The following is a 22869-nucleotide window of genomic DNA, read 5'->3' on the forward strand; positions in this document are numbered from 1 at the left end:
CTGGATTTTTTTTTGTTGTTTGCTTTTGCTGGATAATACTGATAATTATTTAGGTATTTTGTAAACACTTTTCGAAGGCCTCCTGTCAATCAGGAGCTCAACCAAGGACAGGGAATTCATGCTGAAGGTCCTTGCCCGCAAAGACATCATAGTCTCTAGGAGGAGATAAACATTTGTACAAAGATTATATGATAAAGTACTTGGTGCCACCACAAGGGAAGCAGAAAAGAGGCAGCTTATTTTGCTTGGGGAGTTAGGGAGGGGGCATAGAGGAGGTGATATTTCAGATGGCTCTTGGAAGTTGACTAGGAATTTGACTAGGAAGTTGACTACCAAAGGTAGAAGAAGGAAGGGGAAATGGTAAATGCAACGGCATAGAGGTGAGAGAAAGAAGGAGAAATTCTGCGAACGGTAAAAGACTCAGCATGGCTGGCACAGAGGGTAATTTGTGGAGGGAACAAGGATGCAAGGCAAGAAAGGGAGGTTGAGCACAGGCTTTGAAGAGCTGGAGTGGCTGTAAAGGCATTCAGATTTATATGTAGTTGCAGGGAGCCAGCAGGGGCCTGAAGCAAGGGACTGAAATAACTAGGTTCAAAATTAGATAGATAATTCTGGAAACATTGTGGAAGGTAGACAATTCAAAGCTAAGATCTCTTGAGAGTGTAGACATAGGTCGTTAAAAATATCAAGCAAGCAGCCAGGCACAGTGGCTCACGCCTGTAATCCTAGCACTTTGTGAGGCTGAGGTGGGAGGATCACTTTAGTGAAGGAGTTTGCGACCAGCCTGGGCAACATGGTAAAGCCCTGTCTTAACAAAAAATACAAAAATTAGTTGGACATGGTGGTGCGCACCTGTAGTCTCATATTCGGGAGGCTGAGGTGGGAGGAATGATTGAGCCCGGGAGGTGGAGGTTGCCGTGAGCCAAGATCGCACCACTGCCCTCCGGCCTGGGCAACAGAGTAAGACTGTCTCAAAAAAAAAAAAAAGAAGCTCTACGAAGATTTAAAATGTGGGCAGGCATGAGGGAACTCATTTCTCATGAGTATACATTTCTCTCTTAGTTGTATTTTTACAGCCAATTATTTTTTAACTTAAATTTTATGTCAATAGTTTTTGGGGAGTGGGTGGTTTTGGGTTCCATGGAAAAGCTCTTTAGTGGTGATTTCTGAGATTTTGGTGCAACTGTCGCCTGAACAGTGCACACTGTACCCAGTATGTAGGCTTTTTTCCCTTATTCCCCTCCTACCCTTTCCCTTGAGTCCCCAAAGTTCATTGTATTATTCTTATGCCTTTGCACCTTCATAGCTTAGTCCCACTTACAAGTGAGAACATTTGACGTTTGGTTTTCCATTCCTGAGTTACTTCATTTAGAATGATGGTCTCGGCCTGGTGCAGTGGCTCCTGCCTATAATCCTAGCACTTTGGGAGGCCAAGGAGGGCAGATCACCTGAGGTCAGGCGTTCGAGACCAGCTTGACCAACATGGTGAAATCCTGTCTCTACTAAAAATACAAAAATTAGCTGGGCATGGTAGCAGGCACCTGCAATCCCAGCTACTTGGGAGGCTGAGGGAGGAGAATTGCTGGAACCCAGAGGTGGAGGTTGCAGTGAGCCGAGATCATGCCATTGTACTCCAGCCTGGGTGACAAAGCAAGACTCTGTCTCAAAAAAAAAAAAAAAAGGTCTCCAACTCTGTCCAGATTGCCCTGAATGCTATAATTTTGTTCCTTTTTAGGCCTGAGTAGTATTCCGTGGTATAGATATGTATCATATTTACTTTATCTACTCATTGGTCGATGGACATTTGGGATGGTTCCATATTTTTGTAATTGTAAATTGTGCTGCTATAAGTGTGTGTGTGTGAATATATCTTTTTCATATAATGATTTCTTTTCCTTTCGGTAGATACCCAGTAGTGGGATTGCTGAATCAAATGGTAGTTCTACTTTTAGTTCTTTAAGGAACCTCCATTCTGTTTTCCATAGTGGTTGTACTAGTTTACATTTTCACCACTACTGTAAAAGTGTTCCCTTTTTACCACATCCATACCAACATCTATTTTTTAAAAAATTTTAAATTATGGCCATTCTTGAAAGAGTAAGGTGATATCGTGTGGTTTTAATTTGGATTTCCCTGATAATTAGTGCTGTTGAACATTTTTTCATATGCTTGTTGGCCATTTGTATATCTTCTTTTGAGAATCATCTATTCATGTCCTTAGGCCACTTTTTGATGGGATTATTTGGTTTTCTTTCTTGCTGACTTGTTTGAGTTCCTTGTAGATTCTGTCATTAGTCCTTTGTCAGATGCATAGTTTGCGAATATTTTCTCCCACTCTGTGGGCTTTCTGTTTACTCTGCTGATTATTTCTTTGCTGTGCTCATGTCCTTTGCCCACTTTTTAAAGGAGAAAGGTCAAATCCTACTGCAATAAAATTTTGTGCTATAGCAGAAAACACTTAAAATCTCCATTTGAGAACCCAGAAATATAGCCAAATACTTACTACAGCCAACAGATCTTCAATAAAGCAAACAAAACATAAAGTAGGGAATGGACACCCTATTCAATAAATGATGCTAGGTAAACTGGTAAGCCACATGTGGAAGAATGAAACTGGATCCTCATCTCTCACCTTATGCAAAAATCAACTCAAGATGGATCGAAGACTTAAATCTTAGACCTGAAACCATAGAAATTCTAGAGGATAACATGAGAAATACTCTTCTAGATGTTGGCTTAGGCAAAGAACTCATGACTAAGAACCCCAAAGCAAATGCAACAGAGACAAAAAAAAATAATCAGGACCTAATTAAACTAAAACCCTTCTGCACAGCAAAATAATAATAATCAGCAGAGTAAACAGAAAGCCCACAGAGTAGGAGAAAATATTTGCAAACTACGCATCCAACAAAGGACTAATATCCAGAATCTACAAGGAACTCAAAGCAGCAAGAAAAAGAAAATCTCATCAAACGGTGGGTGGTAAAGGACGTGAATAGACAATTCTCAAAAGAAGATACACAAATGGCCAACAAATATATGAAAAAATGCTCAACAATACTAATTATCAGGGAAGTGCAAATCAAAACCACGATGAGATACCTCCTTACTCCTGCAAGAAATGGCCATAATTTAAAAATGAAAAAATAATAGATGTTGGCGTGGATGTGCTAAAAAAAGAACAATTTAATACTGCTGGTGGTAATATATATTAGTTCAACCGCTATGGGAAACAGAATGGAGATTCCTTAAAGAACTAAAAGTAGAACTACCATTCAATCCAGCAATCCCACTACTGGGTATCTACCCAGAGGAAAAGAAGTTATTATATAAAAAGACACATGCACACACACATTTATAGCAGCACAATTCGCAATTGCAAAGAATATGGAACCATCCTAAATGCCCATCGACCAATGAGTGGATAAAGAAAAGGTGGTATATATACACATGGAATACTACTCAGCCATAAAACAGAATGAAATAATGGCCTTTGTAACAACTTGGATGAAGCTGGAGGCCATTATTCTAAGTGAGATAACTCAGGAATGGAAAACCAACCATCTCATGTTCTCACTTACAAGTAGGCTAAGCTTTGAGGATGTAAGAGCATAAAAATGATATAATGGATTTTGGGGACCTGGGGGCCAGGTAACGGATGGGAAGAGGGTGAGGGATAAAAGACTACATATTGGGCACAGCGTATACTGCTTGGGTGACAGGTGCACCAAAACCTCAGAAGTCACCACTAAGAACTTATCCATGTAACCAAAAACCACTTGTACCCCTCAAAACTATTGAAATAAAATAATGATAATAAAGCTCTATTCAATAATTTATTTGTAAAGGAAATACTCATTCCTAAAGTAAGTATTTAAAAATTTCTATAGGGCTTGCCATAAACAAAATTTGGACTGGGTTTTTTGTCCAGGAAGAAAGTGGACATATGTCTCACTCTCCACAAACCTGTTTTTGCACTATCAGCAATTTATTATTTCCCCAGGAATCCTATTAATCTAAATTGTAGATAACGCCAAATAAATACTTTATATTTAGCTATAAACTGTGCATTTATAATTGCATTTAAATGTGGGTTTGGAAATCACCCTATAGATAACTGAAAATTGACTTTTTAAAAAAATGTAGATTATATAGATTTTTTTACATGGACTATGAACTCACTTTTGTTGATCCTTCCCTGTGAACTGTTTAAGTTCAAATGTATGTCTGCGTGAACATTTTCAGTGCATAGATCAAGAGGCTCATCATTAATACAGCCTTGTTCATCACACTCAATTTTTTGGAAACAAAAAAATTAAAAATATATGCTCTTAATTAGCCGGGTGTGGTGGCATGTGCCTTTGCCTGTAGTCCCAGCTACTCGGGAGGCTGAGATGGGAGGATTCTTGAGCCTGGGAGGTGGGTTGCAGTGAGCCAAGATTATGCTACTGTACTCCAGCCTGGATGACAGAGCGACACCCTATCCCAAAAAAAAAAAAAAAGAAAAAAGAAAAAGAACATGTATGCTCTTAACCGAAGATACTATAAAGCTGTCTTCAGCAAAAACTTATTAGTTAAACATCCCCTTACAGTCCTTTAAATTTAAGTAACCAATTTTGGCAACTGCACTTCAAAAGAACCAAGATGACCGGGCGTGGTGGCTCACGCCTGTAATTCCAACACTGTTTGGGAGGCTGAGGCTGAGGTGGGAGGATCATCTGAAGTCAGGAGTTCAAGACCAGCCTGGCCAATGTGGCGAAACTCTGTCTTTACTAAAAATAAAAATAAAAAATTAGCCAGGTGTAGTGGCGCATACCTGTAGTCCTTGCTACTCAGGAGGCTGTGGCAGGAGAATCATTTGAACCCGGGAGGTGGAGGTTGCAAAGAGCCAAGATCATGCCACTGCACTCCAGCCTGGATGACAGAGCAAGACTCCATCTTAAAAAAAAAAAAACAAGATGGCGCTGTTTTTTTCCTCTCATGTAATGCAAGACAAGACAATTTCAACTCATTTGTCTTCTTTAAGACATTTATGGGAAATAATGGTATGAGGATCCTTAGTAATTTTAAAAATGTAGAGTAACTTAAATTTGCTAATATAATGTCTTATAAGAGATTTGGCTTTACAGGAAGTTCAAATATTGTTATATGCATGAAAGAAGCCATTAGGCTGTGAGGTTGTGGGTAACACCCCCCATGGGCACCAAGGAAGGAGAACTGTCCAGACCCCAGGCACAACCAATGCCTGAAGAATATCTTAATTTATAGTGTTATTATTATATATAGTTTTATATAATCCTGCTATATAATCATATATTAGTTTATAGAATTAGTGCTTGAAGTATAACTTACTGCTTATATATAGTTTATATAATCATACTTAATACTTATATCAGTTCTATATAATCTTTCTATATAATCATATAGGTATTGTAGTTGGAGCTGTACTGACACATTTAGTGCTAATTTATATAATCCTTCCATATAACCATATAGTAGTTTGTAGTAGGAGGAATGCAGTCACAGAACAGAAGCAGTACATGGTAAAACAGCCAGACCAGGACGAAAACCAAAGATCCAGGCAGTGGTGTCCCTGCCTGAAAGGGCATACGCTGTATGGCAGGCTTGGCACAAGTGCCCATCCTCCTAATAAAGGAGTTGTAGTACCTTGAATCCAGTTCCTGTGGAAAGTAGGCCTCAGGCCTGAGATCCTGGAAGTAACCGAGGGAGAAGAACCCCTCTGGTGTGACCAGTCACTGCGGCTGTACACTCTGTCAGTCTTTTCTCACTTCTGTGCTAGCTCAAATCATTCTCCCATAAATATCTTAAGAGAAGATCACAAGTCTGTCAGCTCCCACTGCATTAAGCTTACAGTATCCTTCTATTAGAAATCCTTTGAAGTCTCCAGCCCCCAGATAAGAAGTGTTGTGCACAACACCTGTTGCACACAGCCCACCTCTTTGCCTCGGTGACCTAATGGGGGTGAACCCCTTTTCTGTACATAACCCTCTACTACTGCAAATGGCACGACCCCCTGCTGCACACGGCCCACCTCTCTGCCCAGGTGACATAATGAAGTGGCCCCCTCGCTTGTGACTCACATGATTATATATGCCCTATTACTAAGCCTATAGAAGATAACCTCGCTCATGACCCTGCCCCCTGCTTGTACCTAATAAATACAGATGCTCTGGGGCATTTGGGGGCTGTCGCTGATCTCTGCTCACAGGTGGCGTGGCCCCCCACTCCAGATGCTCTTCACCAGTTCTTCAGCGTCTTGTCTCTTTACTTCTCGGATCCTGCACCTCAACACAGCATATGGGACACCCCACGAACCTGTGGGACCCCAACAGCCCTACAGAGGTAACAATTCTCATTCTATGTAACTAAATTCAGAGCTCTCTTTGGTGCCTAAAAAATGTCTGCTTGAAACCACCCACTCCTCAAAATGTAGAGCATACATTTTATTTGGGGAAGGTGTTCATGGCTGCAGGTTAGGAACTGACTGGCTGCTTAGCTCCATAAATGATGTACGCACCCTGGGGAAGCTGTATTCTACCCTTTGTTTCCATTGAAAAAAAATGCCATTGGAACCCTACCCCTCCCCCTACAACCAGCTCCAGTAAAACTGCATTGCCTCATGGCTGAAACTTCCCAGGCATCGGCAATTTCTTTAAGGAAGGAGGATGAGTAAGAAGATAGAGAATCCTGGAAACTTCAATCTAAAAATTATAAAACTAGCCACCACCGAAGTCAAGTAAGATGACACAGTCCCTAGTTGACAACCCATAAAACTTTAACCATTATCTCTACTCTCTCTGTTCTGAGCCAACATATGCAATCAAAAAAAATCCATTATATGTATTGATCTCTTTGATTCAGTTAGAAGTATATATTTTTGGATGATTTTCAAAAGATCATCGTTTGCCAAAGTCCCCAACAGGTTGATTCATATCAAAGACATAAAAGTGTCTTTTTATTTTAACTATTAGACAGCCATCCTACTCTTTTCTCTGTTGTGAGACTGAGGGCAGTCAGGGAGGAGAAATCTCAATCAGGAGTCCTGTAGAACACTCCTCTTCCTTGTTCTTTTCCTTTATATCCTCTTCTTCTGCCTCCTTCTTGTCAAACAATGAGGCTTTTACCATCATATGACTATTTAGATGACTCACTCCTCCACTTCTCCATCCCTTCCTTCCTTTTGAATTTGCAATCTTTCCTGCTTCTACAATTCAAAATTGCCAAGTGTGAAACAGTGGATGTTGTGAAACATGAAAAAAAAAAAAACCCAACTTCTTCCGAAATTCGTATTAGCCTAAAAGTACGATGACCACAATATTTTTTCAGGAAGGTCAGCTCTCATTTTTTATCATAACTCTATATAGGTTAAATTGTGTGGGCACATTTTTACTACTATGTGATCAAAAAGTCCCAGGACAGCCTACTGAATTATGCCCAAGAGAACCTTAGGCTGTTTGTAGTCATCAATGAAACGCTGAATTCAAAATTTTGAAATGATCTTTTTCTGAAATATAAGGGAGCTGTTCATGAGTATTAAAAAAAAAGATGCCCTATTAAAGGGGAAAACAACAACAAAGAACTCACCAGAAACAGATTTTAGAATTATGTCTACTTTGATCTCAACTATTAATATTTTCTAAAGTAGATAAAATACTGCAAGAAATATAACCAAAAGTTGATAGATATTTCCTCTTGGGACTGGGATTTTGGACAACGTTTTTCTTCTTGTTTGTATCATTGTTACTTTTATGATTTTTAACAATGACTATATCTTAAACAGAAACAGTTTCCCAAATTATTGTCCCTTCCTAAGGAACGGAGAGGCGTGGGGTGAGGTTGGGATATCATATGTTTGTTTCTTGGTATATAGGGTCTCAAATAATTTTCTTTTTGACACTTTAACATGCAATATGATGTGGGCTATAGACCTGGCCTCTTAAAATTAGATCTAATCCTGAATTTAAGTATGAAAGAGAATAGCACAATTTATTTTAGGTTTGGAAGGGGATCAGTGAGAGGGAAGAAACCCCTATTGTAGCAGAACAGGGAGGGGCTTTGTGGCAGTTATTCCAGGTTCTACAGATGCAAATGGTGGCTCTCTTATTATGTAATTATATTAATTTATATGGAATTTCATAAAACATGAGATGGCAAAGAAAATGTCCCAGCCCCAAATTATCCCATTTGGTCATACAGAGCCTATGAAGTTAATATGAATGGCAATGTCATTACTCTAATAAAAGATACATAGAACAAGGAGGTGGGAGAGGGGCATTAGTTCTGATGATGTAATGAGCTACGACTGCTGAAATGTGTGTGCCTTGTTTGCAGCCAGGCTGGATTTCTGCTGCTCATCCCCAGGAATGGCAGCAAGTGGGCCATACACATGCTAGAAATTCAACAAAAACTCAGATTAATAAATACTCCACACTTGCTTTTCTCCTGTCAGTCATTTTTATCAAAGGAACTGTTAAGTTATAAACCCTCAATACTGTTGTATTTTGTGCTTGGATCCTTCAAGATTGTGGGGATGTTAAGAACATACTGCAAGAACCCCTGTTTTGAAGTCAGGCCCAGTTAGAACCCAATTCCACTACTTAACAGATATGTGTGATCCTGGTGGATTGTTTAATCTCTCTGAATCTCAGGTTTGTAGGGACACTGTTTGGTATTGGTCTTGGCTTCAACCCTTTCTAGGTCATACAGCCAGAGTTTTCCCATCTGTAACATGAGGATAACAAAAGGGCCTATTTTATTTGCTTGTCTGAAGATGGATTGAGGCATTCCATCTGCTGTTTAGCATGCTGACTGGTCGGTTACATGATTTGGATGTTTGTCCCCTCCAAATCTAATGTTGAAATGTAATCCTCAATGTTGGAGGTGGGACCTGGTGTGAGGTGTTTGGATCACGGGGGTGGATCCCTAATGAATGTCTTGGCACTGTCCTTGAAATAGTGAGTGAGTTCTCACTGAGCTCATGCAAGATCTGGTTGTTTAAAATAGTCGGAGGTCTACCCCCTTGCTCTCTCTTGTTCCCTCTCTTGCCATTTGACATGCCTGCTCCCCTTTCACCTTCCACCATGATTGTAAGCTTCCTGAGGTCCTCACAGAAATAGACGCCTGTGGCATGCTTGTACAACCGGCAGAACTGTGAGCCAAAATAAACCCCTTCTTTATAAATTACTAGCCTCAGGTATTTCTTTATAACCTAATACAGCTGGACACAAAAATAGCCTAATACAGCTGGACACAGAGCAAGTGCTTAATTAAAGTTAGCTATTGGTTGTGACATTATCAGTAGATACAAGATAAACAGATAAACATCGTGTCTGTGGAATGGTGCATCCAAAGCAAATGTTAGGAACTTTTCAACAATATCTAGTGAGAGCCTACGAATGGTTATTTTTGCAAGTAAATTGTCGAAGCATTTTTATTAAGATGAAATGTTTAGATCTATTCTATATCTGATATCTGGTATATTTGTTTGGTTATTATACAGGTGATATGAGTAAGTGATAGGTACTGATCCTTCTTTGTTTTTCCCCTCTCATTCTAATTGCTACATAAATTTAACAGGAAGTTCAAAACTTGTACTGCTTGAACTTTTTCTTGCAGGTTTTTCTTTTCTTATTTTCTGGCCTTTAGCCATACATCTGTTTATAGTTTGCTTTCACTTAATCCTTCCTTTTCTCTTAGACTGGGCCTTGTATATATTTGTTGATTATAAGCAGAGGTGACTTTACCATAAATTTAGTGAAACTCAAGCTTTGGGGCCTGTCACTTGCATAGGCCACAGGCTCCTTCCAAGATCTTCACTTAATTTCATATTAGATATTTTAATTTTATATTTTAAAAAACAGGATCCCTCAAGTTAAATAAGCTTTAAGCCCCACAAAATCTGGATCTCCCTCAGTTATAATTTACATCTTTTTTTTTTCAGGTTAAAGACTTGACACATTTAACTTAAAATTGTCTAAAGTGAATGTTACTATGGGAGCATTATGAGACTAAGGATATTTTAATTTTCTTGTTCTACTTGAGCTCCTGATTACATTTTGCTCTGTTTCTTCAAGAAAATAATCTATGCCTTCATTAAGAACCATTGGCTCGTCAAAATAATGTCAATGTCTGGCTTCTTAAGTATATTCTAGAATTTCAAATGTATAGAATAGATAAAAAGAGACCTAACTTTGTGAACATGCTGCCTCAAGCTGAGATTTTTCAGACTGAAGGAAGTGACCAGGTATGATTTTGCAATCCAATTTTGCTATGCGTTGTAGTTTCAAGAGTAAGAGAGGAGGGGCAGTGCAGTGTGGTGGTCATGTGAACTGTCGCAGGAGAACTGCCATGATCCTGGAGCAAAAGAGGAGGAGGCAAGAAGGAAGGATGTAGGGAATCTAGTCAAAGAGTAGAGATCCCAGAATTAGAAAGTTGCTTACCAATTTGGCAGTGCTAAATAAGAATAGTAGATGTTTAGGTGGGAACTTTAACCTTCAAAAGACACAGATTGTTGGTCTACTGCACATCCACCAACCACTTCTTCACAAAAGCTTTGAACTCCCATTAATGTTTCCAACTTGGATATCACTCTATAAGTAGCCGAGAATACAAGAATATGTAGAATGTATTTCAGATTAGGTTGAGTTGCATTATAGATAACAGAAACGTTGTCTTCCTGCCAGGCACAGTGGCTCATACCTGTAATTGCAGCATTTTGGGAGGTTGAGATGGGAGGAGGGCTTGAGGCTGGGAGTTCACAACCAGCTTGGGCAATATAATAAGACCCCATCTCTACAAAAATATTTTTAAAAAGAACCTGGTGTGGTTGTATGGACCTGTAGTCCTGGCTACTCAGGAGGCTGAGGTAGGAGGATTGCTTGAGTTCAGTAGCTTGATATTGCAGTGAGCCGTGACTGTACCAGCATACTCCAGCCTGGGTAACAGAGCAAGACCCTGTCGACGAAGGAGAAGGAGGGGGAGGGAGGGGGAGGGGGAGGGGATGGGAAGAGGAAGAAGAAGAAGAAAAAGGAGGAGGAGGAGGAGGAGGAGGAGGAGGAGGAAGAAGAAGAAGAAGAAGAAGAAGAAGAAGAAGAAGAAGTAGTAGTAGTAGTAGTAGTGGAGGAAAGGAATAAAAAAGAAAATTTTTCTTCCTCCTTTTACATAAAAGAAGTCTGGAAGTAGTACAAATCTTGTATGGAAACTCCACAGTCATCAAGAACCCAAGCTCCATCTAGCTGTCTCCACCTCCACCCCTAGCATCTAATCCTTCTTCTTATGGGTCAGTATTGCTGCTGGAGCTGCTCACTCCAATTGAAATGATGGAGGAAGTACTAAATATAGCCTTTTTCTGTAAGGAAACTTTCTAGAAATCCCACATGACACTTTCACTTATACCTTATTTCTCAGATTTTAGTTACATGGCCAAACAGTTATAAAGAGACTAGAAAATATGGTCTATTGTCCAGACAGCATTGAGGTCAGCTAGAAGTCAGGGTTTTGTTGTTGAAGAAGAAGGAAGAATGGATACATGGGCAAGCAACTGCCCTGCCATCCTATATTTGCCTTTAAACTAGAGTATATGTTGCTATTTTCTTTATTTTATAAAATGCATTCGTCAGTACATTTCATAGGATCTGCATTTGTATTAATGTGCAAACTGGTATTGATCAGAAGTAAATTTAGAACATACCAGATTGTGCTTTTCTGGGCACTTATGGTGCAGAAAGATTCTTGGCAGAGATGGATTATTACCCTCCAAAAGATATTGGGGAAAAAAGGGACTGTGCTTCTTTCTAAAATATTGTGGCTGTCTTTAAGGTTACCTAGCTACTCCTTAAGTTCTGAGCAAAATGAAGGCTTAGAATTGTAGACTTGCCTCAAGGCCGTGGTGTGTGTGTGTGTGTGTGTGTGTGTGTGTGTGTGTGTGTGTGTAAATGCATCTAAGAGTCAGAACACAGGAATGATGTTTGGGATGTGAAATCTCTGTACCAATAATTATTTTGTGATCTTGAGTATATCATTTGGCTTTATCTGTTAAATAAAGAGTTGGACCAGATTTTCACAAAGTTCCTACTGGCTCTAATCTTCCATAACCTAGAATCTGTGTGGTCCATTTAACCAGCCAACTATCCCCCATCCACCCATCTACCTCTCCATCTGGTTTGTTTGTCCACACATCCATTCATTCACCCACCCACACATCCATCTATCAAATATTTTTGAGCAATGTGCTAGAGGCTAGGTATTCAAAAATAAATAAATATCAGGAATATAGTCCAGCATGAGGCATAAGGAATACATACCTCTTTGCCTCTTGTCAGATGAAAATGCAGTTGAAGAAATTGTTTTCAATTTCATCTGTTAATATACTGTATATAGATGGCTTTGGCAATCATGTTTGAGATACCTCTGTATATTTCCTGCACCTCTGAGCCACCTCCCAAAATATAGCTGCTGTGATTCACAGAAGGCACATTTTGATAGACAATCTTAATATTTTTTGGATTATGGACCTCGTGGAGAATGGGTGAAAATAATAACAGCTAACACTGATGGCACTCGTACTCTGTGTTAGGTACTGTGCATGGCGCTTCACATGCATTTCTTATTTAGCCTCAACGCAGCCCAGTGATATGGATGATATGGGCCCTGTTGTTTTCTTCTGAATCACTCAGAGGCTAACAACCTGCCTGTGAGTCAAGGCCCTCAGCCACTGCATTGTTCTTAGAAAAGTGCTTATATGCACAGACACAATTTTTTTTTGCATACAGTTCCAGAGCCATAAGCCTTGCTGAAACCTAGGCATGTGTTTAGGAAATTCCAGCATAATTAAGAAAGCAGCTGGTTAGGAAACTATCCTATACCTTCCAAGGCCAAAGATTACAAGTATGTGGATATTTTCTGCATCTGATCATGGGCTGAGGCTGAGAGTGTTGTGCACACATACTGTGAAAATCTCACCTCATGTCATCAGCCAAGGCCAGTGATTCTCAAAGTGCGTTCATTGTACAGCAGCATCACTGGCAGCTGGGCTCTTATTAGAAACACAAGTACTTAGGCCCCACTTCAGATCTATTGAGTGAGTGAGAAACTGTGTTTTTTAGGAGCCCTCCCAGTGATGCTGCTGTGTGTGATCCTCTGAGTAGCACGATCCAATAGAACTTTGTGTGGTAATGTAGATGTCCTGTGGCTGCACTGTTTAGTATGGTAACCACTTGCAATATGTGGCTACTGAGCACTTGAAATGTGGCAGAGAAACTGTAATTTTAATTTGATTTAATTTTAATGAATTAATTAAAATTGAAATGGCCACATGTGGCAATCCTCTGCTGTACAGAACAGCATCTCAGCGGCTTTCCTAAACATTCCGATGCCTGTCTGAACAATTCACTTCCTTGTACACACCTACAACAAAATAAAAAACTGAATGCCATTTGGAGAATTACATATTGATATTATTCATTTCCTTATTTCAGTGTTGATCTCATTTAACTAGAAAATGTATTTGAGATGAGAGCCTTGTAGTTTAATGCTAATGAAATATTCCATAAGATAAAACCAATTTGTATCTATTTCTACATCCTATTAGAACTTATGGTAAGTCATCCTTTTTCAGATTATTGTCCCTGCACTAGATCCTAAGAGTTTTAGAAAAACCCAACAATTCAAATTTCTTGATGAAATGCAGCCTGTACTTGAAGGGCCGTTGTGGTGCCCTGTATGCAGACAGAGGGGGAGATGACCAGCAGAAATTCTGGTGTTCCACATAAAGGAAGTGACATGAATAAAGAAACAGGGGCAGGAAGGTTAGTGGCATTTTGCAGAATAGCAAAGAATTACATTTAGCTAAGTGTCGTGTGCGTAAAGAGTTGAAAATCAAGACTGTAACACAACATGTGTGCCCCGTGGAACAATGGAATTGATAACTACTGTCATTCCTAACTTCCAAACCTTGACCTCTCTTGTCTCCTCTCTTTCCATCAGTGAGTTCTGAAGCAAGGTGATCCTGGAGGTGGAGGGTGAAAGGCCAGGGGGAGGATGTTACAGAGGCAGAATAGCTGGCACTCATCTGATAGGATCTTGCACCTGCTGTGAGCCAGGACCTTTGATAGGAACTTGATACCCAAAGAGAGGTTAGATTCCTGGCATGAAGGAACTTACAGCCCAGTTGAGGGCATCAATCAATCAACACAAGAGTGACCATGCTACCTACTTCGCTAGAACTCTGCATGGGGCTCAGAAATGGAGGACATCAAGGTGACTCTGACAGGTCTAGTGTGAGCTTTTGTGCTGGGGTTAACTGTAGCACCGAGACTCATATCTTATATGACCCAGGAGGGAATGTTGAGACTTTGAGATTGATTAGTATGGGGTGACACTAAAGTCTGAGTTGAGGTTAGGCTCAGTGGCAAAAATAATTTCCTGTATATATTTTTTTCAAAGCTGCATTCTTTAGTCATGTGTGTGTGTGTTGCGTGTATGTATGCACATATGTGTGTGCACTCACATCCCAAGACTTCTTAATGTTCTTTCATCTTCTCTCATTTCTGGCTTCTAACACTTGACCCCACTCACTGCTGATTCTTTATTTTAGTTTCTTCTCACTTATATTCTAGGATACGCTTAAAACACAAGCAAAAACTAAACACCAAATGAGTTTCTTTTGTGTCCCTCTAAATTAGTGCTTGCTTTTTGCATTGGGGCTGTGTTTTTTGTGGCCTAAATCACATTGCTGGCCCCAGCATGCTCTGGGGTTGACCCAGTCCCACCATCTAAGGGCAAAGATTCTCCTACTGAACCCCAAGAACATGTCTTCCTGAAGAACATTTTACTTGGCTGTTTACTTGGTTATTTGTTTATACATCTATTCATTTAGGAATCATGTATAAATGTCTGAGTTTTATGTTCCATCTTCTTCCAGAAATAGTTGCAAAAAAGTTAAACAGGTGGTATAACTTTAAGGCATTGGATTCTGATCTTAAGGTCAGAGATTTGTTTTCAGCTGCCCAGGGAAGTAGGGTAGAAATGAAGGCGTAAAAGCGGCTGCCTGGAGCTGTCCGTGGTTCTGCCATTGCCCTTCTGCCTGACTCTGCCCTTGGTCAGGTCCCTTGCTACCGCCTTGGCCTTGCCTATATTTGTGCTGCTTGGTTCCTGCTTGGTTCTTTGCTGTTGCCCAGGAATCACCCTGCTGACTCCTGATATTTTGGTTGGTCACCAGCTCACCCATCATCTGTCCCTGACTTGGGTTTCTGGGGCTGCGTATTCTATCACCTCACCCAACTCATTCTTTCTTGCTCAGCAGCCTCCGATTGGATTCTTTCATCAAGCTGGATATCTGGCCAGAAAAGAAGAGTCTGTTTGTAAATGTTTTTCTCGTTTCCTTTTTAATTCATTTGTAGAGTGTTGCTCCCTGCAGAGGTCATTGTTGTGAGCTAATTACTAAGTAAAATTATTTTATTTTATGATTAGTTCAGAATTGGTCCCACATTATCTTAGAGTGACCCTTCATATTTCTCATAATCTATAGGGCAGACCTCATCTCTTTTTATTCGTAGTGATAGCAAAAATCTTGTACTGTTACATTTCTGCCAGTCGACAGTGATAATTGAAATTGATTTAGTGTGTTTAAAGTCTAAGGCTCTCAAAGAGACTTTTAATACTCTTGTTCACATTTACGAAGATTAATTTGTTCTATTTTTCTGCAACAACAAGATCCTTTTTCTAATGCAATTAACTTCTAGTTTTCTAGGTACAGATATGTCTTTCTTGAAGTAGGCTTGACATGTAAATGCCTAGATAGATTTTATTATTAAATAACAACTTTTCACAATTAAACTAAAAAGCGAGAAGTTTTATTGATGTAATTATTTTAAAATTGTGATTGAATATTGACTCAAACTGTAATGCATATGGAAAATGACCATTGATTTGTTAAGGTGTTAGGGAATTGATGATAATTGAGTTTTTTTATTTTTATTTTTTGAGACGGAGTCTCACTCTGTCACCCAGGCTGGAGTGCAGTGATGCAATCTTGGCTCACTGCAACCTCCACCTCCCTGGTTCAAGCAATTCCCCTGCCTCAGCCTCCCAAGTAGCTGGTATTACAGACACATGTCACCATACCTGGCTATTTTTTTTTGTATTTTTAGTAGAGATGGGGTTTCACCATCTTGGCCAGACTGGTCTCGAGCTCCTGACCTCAGGCAATCCACCCACCTTGCCCTCCAAAAGTGCTGGGATTACAGGTGTAAGCCACTGCACCCAGTCTTCAATTATTTATTTATTCATTTATTTTATTTATTTATTTTTGAGACAGTCTTGCTCTGTACCCAGGCTGGAGTGCAGTGGTGTGATTTTGGCTCACTGCAGCCTCTGCCTTCCAGGTTCAAGTGATTCTCCTGCCTCAGCCTCCCAAGTAGCTGGGACTACAGGCACGTGCCACCATGCCCAACTAATTTTTATAGTTTTAGTAGAGACAGGATTTTGCCATGTTGCCCAGGCTGGTCTTGAACTCCTGGCCTCAAGTGATCTACCCGCTTCAGCCTCTCAAAGTGCTGAGATTACAGGTGTGAGTCACCATGCCTGTCTGATAATTCTATTTTTAAAAATATTCATAAATAATTAGATGATGTGGCCAAAAATAACAGCTCTTAAAATAGGAACTCAATTACAAAACTTAATTTCCACACTTCCTTTCAGAATTCTGTTTTACAAAATGAGAAATTTTGTAAAAGACATCTGTAAATGACTTATAGTATATGATTCTGGCCCCAAAACATTGAGGGAAGCAACTTAATTTTCAGGTCAATTAGAGCCTGAGTGTAAAGTCCCTCATTCTGGGTTAGGTGATTGATAAACTGCATAGTTAATATTGACATTTTATTGGTGTTACTTATGTAGATTTGGCTCTTAGTCAGGGATTTTGATTAATATAATGATCAGTTGTCTTCATAATTGATGGTAATTGCCAGTTTTAAACTCTAATATGCATGTTCCAAGTGGAAAAAAATCTATATCCTTTTAAATATTTAATATAGAACAATAAATTAAACCATTTTTATCAAAACATTTTAAATAAAACGTAATATAAAGGCAGTTTAACATGCATTTAGTTAAAATGGATTGTTTTCTCTTCCTTTAAATCACATGCAGGTTTTTGTCTACTCTAGGGAATTGTTCAGACATGGAGGCATAGGGGCTTTAGGAATGCCCCCAAGTGTCATGTGGCTTCAGGATGAGGAAACCAGCAGGGTGCTGACTGGGCTGGTGGCAGCAGAGGAGGCTTTTATGGTTTCTCTATACTGGGTTCCCAGCTCCCAGCAGCACAACCTGCTTTGTCCTCAGTGTCCTAAGAGCCAGGGACAGGAAGGCTTTAGGACAATTAAAAGTTGTAAACCATACCCATTTTTTGCACCTGCTATCCTGCTTTTGGGGATTTATTCTACGAAAATAACAGAACACACACACACAAACTTGGTTGCCCAACTTGTTGATCGCATCAGTTTGTAACTTTAATCACTTGGGAAAATATCTAAATGGCCACCAGAAGGAGGATTGATTAGATAAATTACCTTATTACAAAAGCTGTTAAAAATAAGTTATTGATAGAGGCTTTCGTATTTTTTAAGCAGGAGAGCTCTTTTCCCAAGTGAAAATGTGTGAGGGATTCCAGATATATCAAGGAGATGAAAGGGGAGCTACTCTTGAATTGAGGTCTGAGCTTCATCCACTTGACCTCTAATCCTCCTTCTGGGGACCTGCAATCACCTCCTTCAGATCCTGAAAGCTCTGAGGGATCCTGAGAATAAATTTTAGAGGAAAATTTATTGACATGGAAATATATTTATGGTCTGTTATGTTAAAAAACAGATTTGAAAACACAGGATAATTTCAATTTTGTAGAAAATGTGTGTGTGTTTGTTATGATCAGGTGTGTTCGAATCTGTCTTGTGTGTTTATATGATGATCTGTCTTGTGTGTGTTTATGGCAAAGAAAAATATTTGGGAGTTCAGAAGTAAACTGTCAAAATTCTGGATTATAGGTATTTTACTTCTTTTTTCTTTTTTCTTATCTATAATTTTAATTTGTAAATAATGACAATGTATTGCTTTTATAATAAAATATTTTTGGTTAAAGGCATATTAATTTCTAGAACTCACAGCTTTGGAATATATAGTAGTTGATTCAATTCAAATAACTTTTAGATTTTGAAAAAAAAATTCATAAATAGCACTTAGTCTCCGTTCTAGTTATCTATTACTGCATAATCAATCAACCCCAAAGCTTAGCTTTTTAACCCAACAGTTGATCCTTTGATGCTCTCTCATAGTTTATGTGGGGCAGAGTTTTGGGAAGGGCTTTGCTGGGTGCTTCTTGCTCGGGGTCTCTCATGCAGTTGAACTGAGATGAAGGCTGGAACAGCTGGGGGTTGCCCAGGTGTCTCTCTCTCTCTCTCTCTTTCTGTTCACTCAGGGCCTCTTTATTGGTCTCTCTGCAAAGGCTAGTTTGGATTTTCTCATAGCAGGACAGCCTCAGGGCAGTCAGATACCTTTCTAGATGGCCAAAGTTTTAAAGAATGAATATACCCATGAGCAAGGTAGAAGGTGCGTCACCTTTTACAGCCTAGGCTTGAATGTCACTTAGAATCACTTTTATCAAACTGTGTTAGTCAATCAATCATTCACAACTCATCACAACTCTGGGGGATGGGCTACATAATTTGTGATGCCCAGTGCAAAATAAAAATGAGGGGTCCCCTTTGTTTAAAACTAGTTAAGAATTTCAAGACAGTGACAGCAGAGCATTAAATCAAGCACAAAGCCTTTCTAGGCTTGGGGTCCTACATAGGTTGACCCCATGTCTCAGAGGTGGGAGTGTCTAGGCCATATGTAGAAAAGCATGTGAGATGGGAAATAATGGTGTTACATCTATGGAACATAATATCTACTACAGTCTCTGTGACTCACCTCCGATTAATTTGGTGGCTCACACTTGTACTACCTAAAACCAGAGTTAGCCATTAACTATAGAGGAGATACTGCAGGCTGCCATAATAGCATCAAGGATGTATTCTAAAAACACTTATGGAGATAGTGGTTACCTCTAAATAGAGCATAGCAAAATTACTTGTTTTAGATCTGTTTTGCCTAGAAGAAATTTATAGATTAAAGCCCTAATTCCCAGTGTGACTATATTTAGAGATAGGACCTTAAAGGAGGTGATTAAGGTTAAGTGGGACCCAAATCCAACAGGACTAGTGTCCTTGTAAGAAAAGGTAGAGACACCAGGAGTGCATGCAGAAAGGCCACGAGAGGACTCAGGGACAAGGCAGTCATCTGCAAGCCAAGGAGGGAAGACTTAGGAGAAACCAAACCCTTGATCTTGGGTTTCCAGCCTCCAAAGCTGGAGAAAATAAATTTCTGTTGTTTAAACCACCCAATCTGCTCTGGTTTGAATGTTTTTGTCTCCTCCAAAATTCCTGGTGAAACTGAATCCCAATGCAGCAACTTTTGTTTTGTTTTGTTTTTTAAGGAGGTGTTTTGCTCTGTCTCCCAGGCTGGAGTACAGTGGCGCAGTCTTGGCTCACTGTAACCTCTGCCTCCAGGCTTCAAGCGATTCTCCTGCCTCAGCCTCCTGAGTAGCTGGGATTGCAGGAGTGTGACACCACGCCCAGCAAATTTTTGTATTTTTAGTAGAGATGGGGTTTCGCCACATCGGCTAGGCTGGTCTTAAACTCCTGACCTCAACTGATCCTCCCGCCTCAGCCTCCCAAAGTGCTGGGGTTACAAGCATTAGCCACTGCACCTGGCCCAATGCAGCAGTATTAAGAGGTGTGGCTTTTAGGATGCGTTTGATTCAGGAGGGCTGTACCCACATGAATGGGATTAGGTGCCCTTATAAAAGGGCTTGATGGAGGGAGTTTGCCCCTTTTCTCCCCTTCCATCCTTTCTGCCAGGTGAGGATACTTAGGTGATGCCCTCCCAGAAGAACAGGTTCTCTCCATATACCAAACCTGCCAGCACCTTCCCAGCCTTTGGAATTGTACGATATAAATTTTTGTTCTTTATATATTACTCAGTCTAAGATACCTTGTTATAGTGGTGCAAGCACACTAAGACACAGACCAAGCAGACTAATACGGTATCTAACTTAGACTTACAAATATTTATTTTAGTTCTCCTATTTATTTTTTTCTTTGTTAGTCATCTTAATCCATTGAATATCCCAGGTTCTCTGTCAACTGTCAAGTAAAACCAAATCTAAAAACAGATGTCATGTTTTATTAATATTCCATCTTTAATAACATTCTAATGAATGAAGCCGTTATTATTCATTTTTCCTGGAGTATTAGTTGTGTCCAGTAAAGGTTCCTGTCCACTGTACTACTGTAGTTGATTTATGGATTTATATAAAGTAATATTGCTTTTAATTACTAGGGACAATTGTTTGTAAATTTAGGCATGAATAACTTCTCTTCCCCTCTCTGTGTATGCCACTTCTCCCCTCAAGGGCTAGATTGGAATTTGCCTTGACCAGTGGAATGCAGTGGAAGTGATGTTTGTGACTCCCAGAAGGAGGCTTTACTTAAAAGGTGTTACAGCTTCCATGACTGCCCTCTTGCAGGCCGGCAAGCATGTCATAGAATCTTTGTAGTTTGTTTGTGAGCCCTCTTAAAGGGGAAAAGCGTCAGAACAGGAGCTGTAGATGTGAGGATATTAAGTAGTCATTCAGACCAGTTAATATCCTCACATCTACAGCTCCTGATCTGACCCTTTTATATAAGGAATGGGAGAGCACCAAAGACAAACTGCCCCTACTGGGCCTGGTTGTTTTTGCTAAGAAGGAACCAAGGAATGAAGTAGAGGGACTTCCAGGTGGTGGTTTCAACTGGCTTTGGAAACTTGTTGACCTGTCCTGGGTGTGGCACTTGGGAAACCAGAGCTGTTAGTGTTGGCTGATATAAGGACTTATCCATTAGTCAGAATGATAACCGTAATTGTGTTAGATGGTTGCTGGCCCTTGGATCGCTAGAGCAGGGCGCTTTTCCTAACCATTGGCCCTGGGAATTGGCTCCTAAACACATGGCAAAAGCCCTATTGCCAAAGCTACCCTAAACACTGTTATGAGTTGAATTGTGTCTCACCCAAATTAGTATGTTGAAATTCTAACCCTTAGTACCTCAGAATGTGACCTTATTTGGAAATAGTGTTGTTCCAGATATAATTAGTTAAAATGAGGTCATACTGGAGGAGGGTGGGCCCTATTCCAATCTGACTGATGTCCTTATAAAAAGAGGAAATTTGGACACATGGAGAGAACATCGTGTGAAGATGAAGGCAGAGACCAGGTGATGCAGGAGCCAAGGAATGCTGAAGATTGGTAGCAAGCCACCAGAAGCCAGGCAGGCGGCACAGAACACGTTCTCTCTCAGGGCTCTCAGAGGGATGCTAAATCTTGGAATTCTAGTCTTCACAACGGTGAAACAATGCATTCTGTTATTTAAACCTCCCAGTCCGTGGTCTTTTATTATGGCAGTTGTTGGAAACGGATACAAGCACCCATGCCTCTTCCTTCCCTTTCCTCGAATCTCTGCAGTTCTGGGTAAATGATCACAGGGATGAACTTGTGCCTATGATAAGGAAGCTGCCAGATGGCATCAGGTAAATCTGATGCCAGTTAAAAATGAAAATTCTCATTTCTTCAAAAAGGTTTCTGAAAGTCAATTTACTGGATATTTCAGGTACAAACAAAAGGTGACAATTCTTGATAGGAGCTCCACTTTAATACATTGGAAATTATACCAAATAAGTTGTTTCATCTACTTTCTTTGAAACCTTTTTACCCAAGAATGTCTTCACTTATTCTAGAGTTTTCTGGGAGTTAACCTTCAGTTGTTTTTCTCCAGAAACCTGATTTATCCTAACTGTATCAGGATTGGCACTGGATTATTCCCATCTAATCATTTGTATGATTTTTAGTGCCATAATTGTTGAAAGCTGATATTAGAATCTTTAAAGTGGCATATCCTATTCAGCAATGTTTAGTGCGTTATAATAAGAATAATATTGGATGCATTATGCAGTAATAATGGAGATCACATTTGCAAAACCATTGCAGTAATGGGACGTTCTAAAATGTGAGGAATAGAAAAAGCACACTGGGAGAGCAGGGCATGTTTTATTCACAGCCTTTTGGCTGCCTGTACTCCCAGGTCAGAAGGCAGAGAAGAGCTTCAGTGCTCCTCAGGGAGGCACCACGCTGGGCTGCGTGATGTAGACCAACCTATGTAATTCTGATTGAAGTGGGGGATTTTCAGTCACTGGAATCTAAAGAGGGTGGGAGTGTTGTTGTGTTTGAAAATACTTTTTGCTCTTTGGAATAGATTAAAACTTTATAAATGAAAATTGGATTTTCAAAGAAAGCCTGTATTTGCTAAGATTTGGCCCAATGATTTGATTCCCTTTGAGTTGCTTATAACTCCTGATTGATAGTTTATTTTTAAGATGTTTGGAATAAATATATAAAACATATTCCTTAAATATCACTAATATAGTTTTTAGGTCAATTTAAAGCCAATGAACTTTACTCTGTCCCTTTAATATTTTGATGTATTCCTCACATTCAACATATGCAAACTCACAGAAGACCATGGTGAACATGAATCTGTAAGAAACCTAAGACATTCTTGGCTGTGTGAATTGACACAACAAATAATTGGCTTTGAGTTTTAGATATTTTATTTACCAACTGGAAAATTTTATAAAATTTTGATTAAATATTTCCTTTGGCAGCTTAATTCCCCTTAATCCTAGAGTATTCTGTTTAAACCTGTCAAGATTAAACAAAGC

At 39.7% G+C, this 22869-nt stretch overlaps 1 protein-coding gene across 3 annotated transcripts in view; it reads left to right on the forward strand.

The window, feature by feature from the left end:
• METTL24 (methyltransferase like 24) overlaps positions 1 to 22869 on the forward strand; it is a 111831-nt gene that overhangs the window by 84024 nt on the left and 4938 nt on the right. The window lies entirely within an intron of this gene.

Source organism: Sapajus apella, unplaced genomic scaffold, assembly GCF_009761245.1.
Source record: "Sapajus apella isolate SASKATOON/1434 unplaced genomic scaffold, GSC_monkey_1.0 scaffold6, whole genome shotgun sequence".
Lineage (NCBI taxonomy): Eukaryota > Metazoa > Chordata > Mammalia > Primates > Cebidae > Sapajus > Sapajus apella.